Source organism: Vicugna pacos, unplaced genomic scaffold (genome assembly GCF_048564905.1).
Source record: "Vicugna pacos unplaced genomic scaffold, VicPac4 scaffold_18, whole genome shotgun sequence".
NCBI lineage: Eukaryota > Metazoa > Chordata > Mammalia > Artiodactyla > Camelidae > Vicugna > Vicugna pacos.
In genome coordinates, this window is record NW_027328739.1 from 398,345 (window position 1) to 407,351 (window position 9,007).

Below are 9,007 nucleotides of genomic sequence, written 5' to 3' on the forward strand. Positions count from 1 at the left end.
AAGAGATAGACTGGGAGGCCCAAATTGTAGAATACATAAACAGGATTCTACTGTATAGCATAGGGAATTTTATAAAAGATCTTACGGCAGCTCAAAGATGAAAAAGTGGGACAAAAAATGTATATATGTTCATTGTAACTGAAAAATTGTGCTCTACGCTGGAATTGGAGACAAATTTGTAACTGACTGTAAATCAATAAAAAAAGTGAAAAATAGAAGAAGCATTATCCTAAATATTACATGTGTAAATATATATTATAGAGAAAAAATATGCTAAAAGGTAGTAAAACCAAAGATTTTGTTTTATGTTTTCTTTTTGAGATAAGCAATTCAAAAAACTTCTAGCCAGGTGCATCATGAATAAAAGGTAGATGCTCCAAAGGAATAAATTAAGAAATAAAAGTAGGGAAATAACAATTGTTATCTCAGATATACAAAATAGGGATCATTTTGTCAACACTTACATGCCAATAAACTGGCCAAATTAGAAGAAATGGACAAATGTCTAGAAAGAGACAGAGATAAGGAGAAACAAATAATTTGAAGAAACTGTTTACAAGAAGAAAGATAGAATCCGCATTTAAAAAAATTGTTGAATAGAAGTACAGATTTAAAGAGCTCCGTTGGAGAACTGTACAAAAATACAAAGCAGAACTAATACTCTTCAAACTATTCAAACATAGTGAAGATGTGGGAAACTCCCAAATAAATTCTATGAAGCTTTCATCACCCTGATAGCAAAACCAACTAAAAAAGCACGGGCAAAGGGAAATTCAAGCCAATATATTTGATAGATTTAAATGAAAAATTCGACAAAATATTATTAGCAAACTAAATCCAGCAATACCTAAAATGAATCATACACCATGATCAACTTGGGTTTATTGCAGTTTCACAAGAAAGTTTCAACATACACAAATCAATCAGTTTGATACACCACATTAACAAAAGAAAAAAGAAAACGACATGGTCATCCCAATAAATCCATTAAAAGCATTTCATAAAATTCAACATTTATTTATTAAGACAGCAACAACAGCAAAAACAACAACAAAAACAATAGCAACAACAAAAATAGAAAACTCTTACCAAAATAGGATTCAGGAAATATATCTCAACATATATAAAGTCATTAATTACAGATCCACAGAAAACATAATATGCAAAAGTGAAAACCTGAAAGCCAAATTAAGGAAAAGACAAGGATGCCCACTTTCACCATTTTTATTAAACACATTATGGGAAGTTCTAGCAACAGTAATCAGACAAGAAAAAAAGTTATTCAAGTTGGATTGAATGAAGTAAAACTGTTATTATTTTAGATGACATGATAATCTATATAGGCATCTCTAAAGATTCTCCAAACCAAAACAACAAAAACTAACAAAGACATTTAGCAAAGTAGCATGATTCATGATTAATATACAAACACTGCCACATTATTTACACAAAAAATGAAATATTGCATAATTTTAAAAAATCCATATGAAATCAGATCAAAAAATGTAAAACCAATGAAAAATCCAACATAATAAAATAAATAGGACACTGATAAAGAAATTTGAAGATGATGCAAAGAAATGGAAAGAAATCTCAAGGTCACAGTTTTGAGGAATTAATATTGTTAAAATATACATACTACAAAAGATGTCTACAGATATAAATTGATTCAGATCGAACTACATGATATTTTCCACAGAACTAAAGACAGTCCTATGATTTGTATGGAACTGCAAAAGAACCAGAACTGCAAAAGAAACAATGAGTTAAAAGAACAAAGTTGGAGGCATAACCTATAACCATCCCAGATCTCAGACTATATTGCAACAATACCGTAATCAAAACACCACAATGCTGGAAAACAACCAAATATCTATATCACTGGAAAGTAACACAGAGACAGAAATAAAATATCACACCTATGGTCAACTAAATGATGACAAAGGAAACAAAAATATACAATGCCTTAAAGACAGTCTTCAGCAAGTGATGTTGAGAAAGCTAGACAGCTACAAGTAAATCAATGAAATTAGAACACTCCCTCACACTGTACAAAAATAAACTCAAAATGCTTTAAATTTCTGAATATAATATATTACACAATAAAAATCCTGGAAACTAACATAAGGAAAACAAGACATAAATTGTAGCAAAATTTTCTTATTTCACACTCCCAAGCTGAAAACAATAAAAACAAAATAAACAAAAAGGTCCTAATTAAATTGAAAATCTTCTACACAGCAAAATAAACAAAATGAAAGATGAACTTCCAAATGGGAGAAAACATTAGTATACAATGCAATCAACAAGAGGCTAATTTCTAAAATACACACATTGTTCATACAACTCCATTTCAAAAATCTACAAACAACTCAGCCAGAAAATGAGCAGTAAACAATTCTCTAAAGCAGACACACAGATGACAAACAGGAAAAAGAAAACATGCTCACCTTGCTAATCATTATACAAATGCAAGACAAAAATAAAATAATGTTTTAGCTCACACTATTCAGAAAGTCTGTCATTCAAATGTCTACAAATAGTAAAGAATGGGGTGGTTGGGGAGAAAATGGAACTCTCCAACGCTGTTGGTGGGAATGAAAATTGGCGAAACCACTTTGGAACCAGTATGGAAGTTCCTTTAAATAATAAAATTAGACCTTTCATATGACACAACAATCCCACTCGTGGGCATATAAAACATAAATCCTGAAAACAAAGAATCCTAGAGTAAAAAATAAGAAGTACAGTCTGACATTGGACTTAATATGATTCTACATATGTCTCCTCTGGCAAGGGAAGCAGAAGCAAAACTAACAAAATAAGATTGTATCACTCTAAACAGATTTACACTGCAGAAGAAATGATGAATAAAATGAAAAATTAACAAACATAATGGGAGGATATATTTTCAAATTATATTTTCCAATCTAGTGTTAATATCCAAAATATATGGCAAACTTTTATGCCACATCAACAACAAAAAAGACAAAAAAATCCAATTAAATAAATGTTCATAAGAAGTGAATACATAGATCTGAATCAATTTTCTTTAGAAAACATAGAGTTGGCTAAATGACACATTAAAGTATGTTCAGAGTTATAAATTATTACGAAAGTCATAAACCAAAAATGAGAAAAGACCTCACACTTGTCAGAAGGCTCTCATCAAAATGAAAAGAAATAGATACTGATGAGATTGTGGAGATAAAGGAACACCATGGACACTGTTGATAGGAATGCATAGTATTGATACCATTCATATATATATCAAATTTTCTTCATCCATTTTTCTGTCAAGGGATGTTGGGTTTGTAGGCCCCTGTCTGAAGGCTCTAGAGAATAAGCCCTTGGGCTGAACTGATAAACAATCTGTGAGGAATGTCACATATCCAGGCTGGATAAGAAATGGCCTAATCAATGTATCCAGTATGGATGGCTGGATAGCCTATGATGGGTAAGATCCTCAGAGGAGGACAACCTAAGACAAGCACAGCTGGCTGGATAAGAGATGGCCTACTTAATGAAGTTCTGTGATGATCTTTAATACAATTTTTGATTATTTAACATCCTGTGCTTACTGCAGGAGCATGGGAACATAAATAGCTTAAGATTATTAACATTGTTATAACTTAGATGATATGCGAGGCATTTTGCATATCCTATATAAACCCTTCTTCTAAAAATCAAAAAAAACAGAGAACTGCTTCGCTTCTCTTCACACACTGTTTGTGTGTATATTATATCGTGGCACTGACAGGGTTAATTAAATTTGTTGGGAGTAACTTAAATGTATGATGCATTATATACAATGCTCTTTCCACACGTATTGAGATGATTATATGAGTTTTATTTCTCATTCTATTAGTGTGGTATGTCACCTTTATTGATTTGAGTATTTTGAAGTATCCTTAAACCCAGGGATTATCCCTTTACTCATGTATGTGTATTATACATTAAATGCGTTGTTGAATTCATTTTGCTTGAGTTTTGTTGAGAATTTTGGCATATATGTTCTTCAGGAATAATATTCTATATTTTACATATAATGTCCTTTCTATCATTTTTATGCAAATAAAGCTGTCATCATAAAACATGTTTGGAATCTTTTACCCCTTCAAATTCTTGGAAGATTTGGGGAAGAATTGGTGAAAAATTGCCTTCAAATGTGTGACAGAATTCACCAGTAATGTCGTCTTGTAAAGTTTTTCTGATTTGGGAAGTTTGGATTATTGATTTACTCATACGCACTTTTGCTCTATTTAACTTTCTTATTCCTTCTTGATTCAGTATTGGAAGACATACGTTACTGGGAATTTGTCTTTTGTTCTAAGTCATTCAAATCGTTGTCTAGTGGTAATTTCTTATGATTTTTTGCATCTCTACAACATCAGTGGTAATATCTTCTCTTTTTTTTTCTAATTTTATTTGAGTCTTCATTTTCTTAGCCAACATAAACGTTTGTCCACTTAATGTTTAAAAGAAACAGACTTAGGTATTTTTTTTTTATATTTTCAGTTGTTTCTCTTGTTATTTGCCGTACTCTCATTCATTCAATTTTCTTCTTTTTTCTTTCTGTTTTCTCTTAGATTTTGAGGTGAAAGTTATATAGTGTGAATCTTTGTATTACATTTATTACTAAATATTTTTATTTAGATTTTATTTATTTATATTTATTTATTTATTTATTTATTTATTTATTTATTTATTTACACATTTATTCATTTATTTATCATTGAAGTACTTCCATTTACTATGTGTCAATCTGTGGTGTATTGCACAGTGTTCCCGTACATGCATACATTTGTGTACCTTTTAAAGGTTACTTCACAATATTTAACTTACTGCCCAGTGTCATACAAAATAAATTTTGAAAAAATCTATTTTTATATATAGTGGATAACATTTATAAAACTTAAGCTCCCAAATAAATCCTCTCAAAGCCCCTTTCCGCAGTAATCATAAAATTTTTATTAGGTCTGTGAGTGTGCTTAAGTTTTGTAGATGAAATCATTGTGTTCTCATCCAAATATTTTTTTAAGATTCCACATATGTCATGTCATGTATTATTTTTCTTTCTCTTTCTGTCTTACTTGAATTAGAATGTCACTTTATGGGGACATCCATTTTGGTGTAAATGTCATTGTTTTATCATTTCATATTGCTGAATATTATTCCATTTTGTAAGTACGGCATAATTTCTGAATACTGTCATTAGTTGTTGGACAATTAGGTTGCTTCCATGTCATGGCTGTTGTATATAGCACTGCTAATTACATTGGGGTGCAGGTGTCTTTTTGAATTAGAGTTCTCTTTGATATATACCCAGAAGTGGGATTGCTGGCTTGTAAGTTAAGTCTACTTTTATTCTTTTGAGGTATCCCCATCCTGTATTCCACAATGACTGCACGAATCTACATTCCTTCCATCAGTGTAGGAGGGTTCACTTTCTCCACATCTTCCCCAGCATTTATTGTTTGTGGATTTTTGAATGATGGCCATTGTGAATATTGTGAGGTGATATTTAATTATAGTTTTAAAATGCCCTTCTCTGATAATGATAGTGAGCAATTTTTTTTTCATATATCTGTGTGGCATTTGTATGTCTCTATTGGAGAATTGCTTGTTTAGGGCTTCTGCCCATTTTCAGATGGGGTTTCTTTTTTTTTAATTATTATAAGATTGTATGAAGTCTTTACATTTTGGAAATTAAGACTTTGTCAGTTGCATCACATTAAAATATTTTCTTTAGTCCTGTAACTTGTCATTTTGCTTTGTTTATGATCCCCTTTGCTGTGCTAAAGCTTATAAGTTTAATTAGGTCCAATTTATTAATTTTGCTCTTACATCCATTACCTGGGTAGGCTGTTCTAGGAGATCATTGCTGCGATTTATCTCAGAGTGTTTTGCCTATGTTTTCTTCTAGGAGATTTACTGTGTCTTACCTTACATTTATGTCTACAAGATATTTTGAGTTTATTCTTTTGCATGGAGTGAAGGAGTGTTCTAACTACACTGTATGCTGCTATCCAGATTTCCCAACAACATTTGGTGAAGAGATGATCTTTTCTCTGTCATATTCTTGGCTTCTCTGTGATAGATTAATTCAACATAGGCCTGTAGATTTATTCCTAGGCCCTCTATTCTGTTCCATTGGTCCATATGCCTGTTTCTGTACCAATATCTGTCATTTTGATTATTGTAGCTCTGCAATAGTGTATGGAGACCTGGTGGTTTATTCCTCCAGCCTCTTTCATTTTTTTGAATATTGCTTTGGAAATTATGGATCTTTTATCACTCTGTGTAAATCTTAGGATCATTTGTTTCAGTCCTAAAAAGAAATATTTTGCATAATTTTATAGGAAATCACATTAAGTTTGTTGATTGCCTTGGGCAGTATGGCCATTTTTACAATTTTGTTTCTTCCATTACAAGTCCATTGGGCATCTTTCCAATTCTTCAAATCTTCCTTGATTTCCTCAATCAATGTTTTCTAGTTGTCCACGTTTAAGATATTCACCTCCTTGGGCAGATATATTCTTAAGCACTTAATACTTTTGGGTGCAGTTATAAAATCGGTTGTTTCTATACTTTCTTTCCTGTTGATTCAATGGTAGTGTAAAGAAATGTAATTGGTTTTTGTACATTACACTGGGTACATTGCCCAGTTCCTTTTTTAACCCAAGTATTTTTTGTGAAGCTTTTACAGTTTCTCTATATACTGTCATGTCTGCATATCATAAAAATTTTACCTCTTCTTTTCTAGTCTGAATCATTTTATTTCTTTTTCTTGCCTGATCATTGTGCCTAGGACTTCCGAGACTATATTGAATTGAAATTATGAGAATGGGCAACCTTGTCTTGTCTCAGGTTTTGTGGGAAGGTTTTCAGGGTTTCACCATTGAGTATTTTGTTGGCTATATGTTGGTCATAAATAGCTTCCATTATGTTGAGATTTGGTCCCTCTATGCCCACTGTGGTAAGAACTTTTATTGCAAATAAGTGTTAAATATTTTCAAATGCTTTTTCTGTATCTACTGAGATGATCATGTGGTTTTTTGCCCTCTCTTTTGTTGATATGGTGTATCACAATTGACTGATTGATTTGCATATGTTCAACCATCCTTGTGTTCCTAGTATGAACCTAACTTGGCCATGGTTTATAATGTTTTTTTACATACTGTTGGATTCTGTTTGTTAATAATTTCTTAAATAATTTTACATCTATTTTTATCAATGATATTGGCCTATTGTTGTCTTTTGGGGTAGTGTCTTTGTCAGGTTTTGGTGTCAGGTTGATGTTGGCCTTATGGTGTGAGATTGGGAGTACTCTCTCCATATCAAGCTTTTGGAAAAGTTTGAGGAGGAGTGGTATGGATTTTTCTTTGAATGTTTGGTCAAATTTCCCAGTGAAGCTATTGGGGTCTGAATTTTGTTTGCAGAGATTTTTTATTTTATTAATAATTATATTCCATTTCTGGTGATCTGTGTGTTCAAATGGTCAATATTTTCTTAATGCAAAAATGGTGGGCTGAATGTTTCCAGAAACTTCTGCATTTCTTCCTGGTTTTCCAGTTTGTTTCCATATAGTTGCTCATGGTAGTCCCTTATGATATTTTGCAAATTTGTTGTACTTTTTGTAGTTTCTACATTGTCATTTCTTATGTTATTTGTGTTCTCTCTCTATTCTTGTTGATGAGTCTGTCCAGAGTTTTGTCAATTTTGTTTACTATTTAAAAAATGTTTGATTTTTTCTATATTTTAAAGTCTAATTCAATTCTTTCTTACTTGATCTTGATTATTTCCTTCTTTCTGCTGACTTTTGGTTTTGTTTGCTCTTCTTTTCATGATTAGTGTACATAGAACGTTTGATTATTTATCTGAAATTGCTCTTCTTCTTTAAGGAGGGCATTGTCACTATGAACTTTCCTCTTAAGCATGCTTTATCTGTATACAATATATTTTACATAGGGTTTTGTAATATTTCTCAATATTTTTTAATTTCTTATATTAATTCTTCACCTCCCATACTTGTTTTGGTACCATGTTGTTTAATCTACATGGTGTCATTTTTTGTCCCTGTTTTTCTATGATTCATTTCTACTTTCATGGTTTTATACTCAGAAAAGATGCTTGAAATAATTTTATCTTCTTAAATTTGTTGAGGCTTCTTCTGTTCATGAGTACATAATCTTTCCTAGAAAATGTTCCATGTGCACTGGAAAAGAATGTATATTCTGCTTTGGGGAGAATTATTGTTTTGAAAATATCAACCAACTCCAATTATTTCATCGTAACTTTTAGTATCTTTGTTCCCTTATTAATTTTCTGTCTGAAATACCAGTCTAGTTATGGTAATGGGGAGTTATAGTCTCCTACTGTGATTGTGTTCCCTCCAATTTCTCCCTTTTTATTTATTAGTATTTGCTTTACGTATTTAGTTGCTCCTACATTGAGTGCATATATATTAATGAGTATAATACCCTCATTTTGTATTGCTCCTTTAATAATTATATCATGTCCTTGTTTATCTTTCTCTATGGCCTTTCTTGTAAAGTCTATTTTGTGTGAAGTCAGTACTGATAGTCTTGCTTTCTTGTCATGTCCATTTGCATGGTATATATTTTTCCATCTTCTGAGTGTCAATTGATGTGTGTTCCTCTTACTAAAGTGGGTCTCTTGTATGCTTCATAATGTAGGGTTTTGTTATATTATCCCATCTGACAATATATATCTTTTGATTGAAGCACGTAGTCTATTAACAATTGTGATAATTATTGATACACTGTTGTTTATTTCCATTTTGATCTTCATTTCCCAGATGATTTTGTATTTACTTTTTGTTCATTTCATTTTCTTTTTGTGGCTTGATTAGTTTTCTTTTATAATCTTGGTTTCTTTTTGGCTTTTTGACTTCATTGTAAGTTTTTGACTTATGGTTATTCTGTTTTATATGTATATTGACCCTTTACTATATATATTTATTTTGACTGATAGGAATACAAAT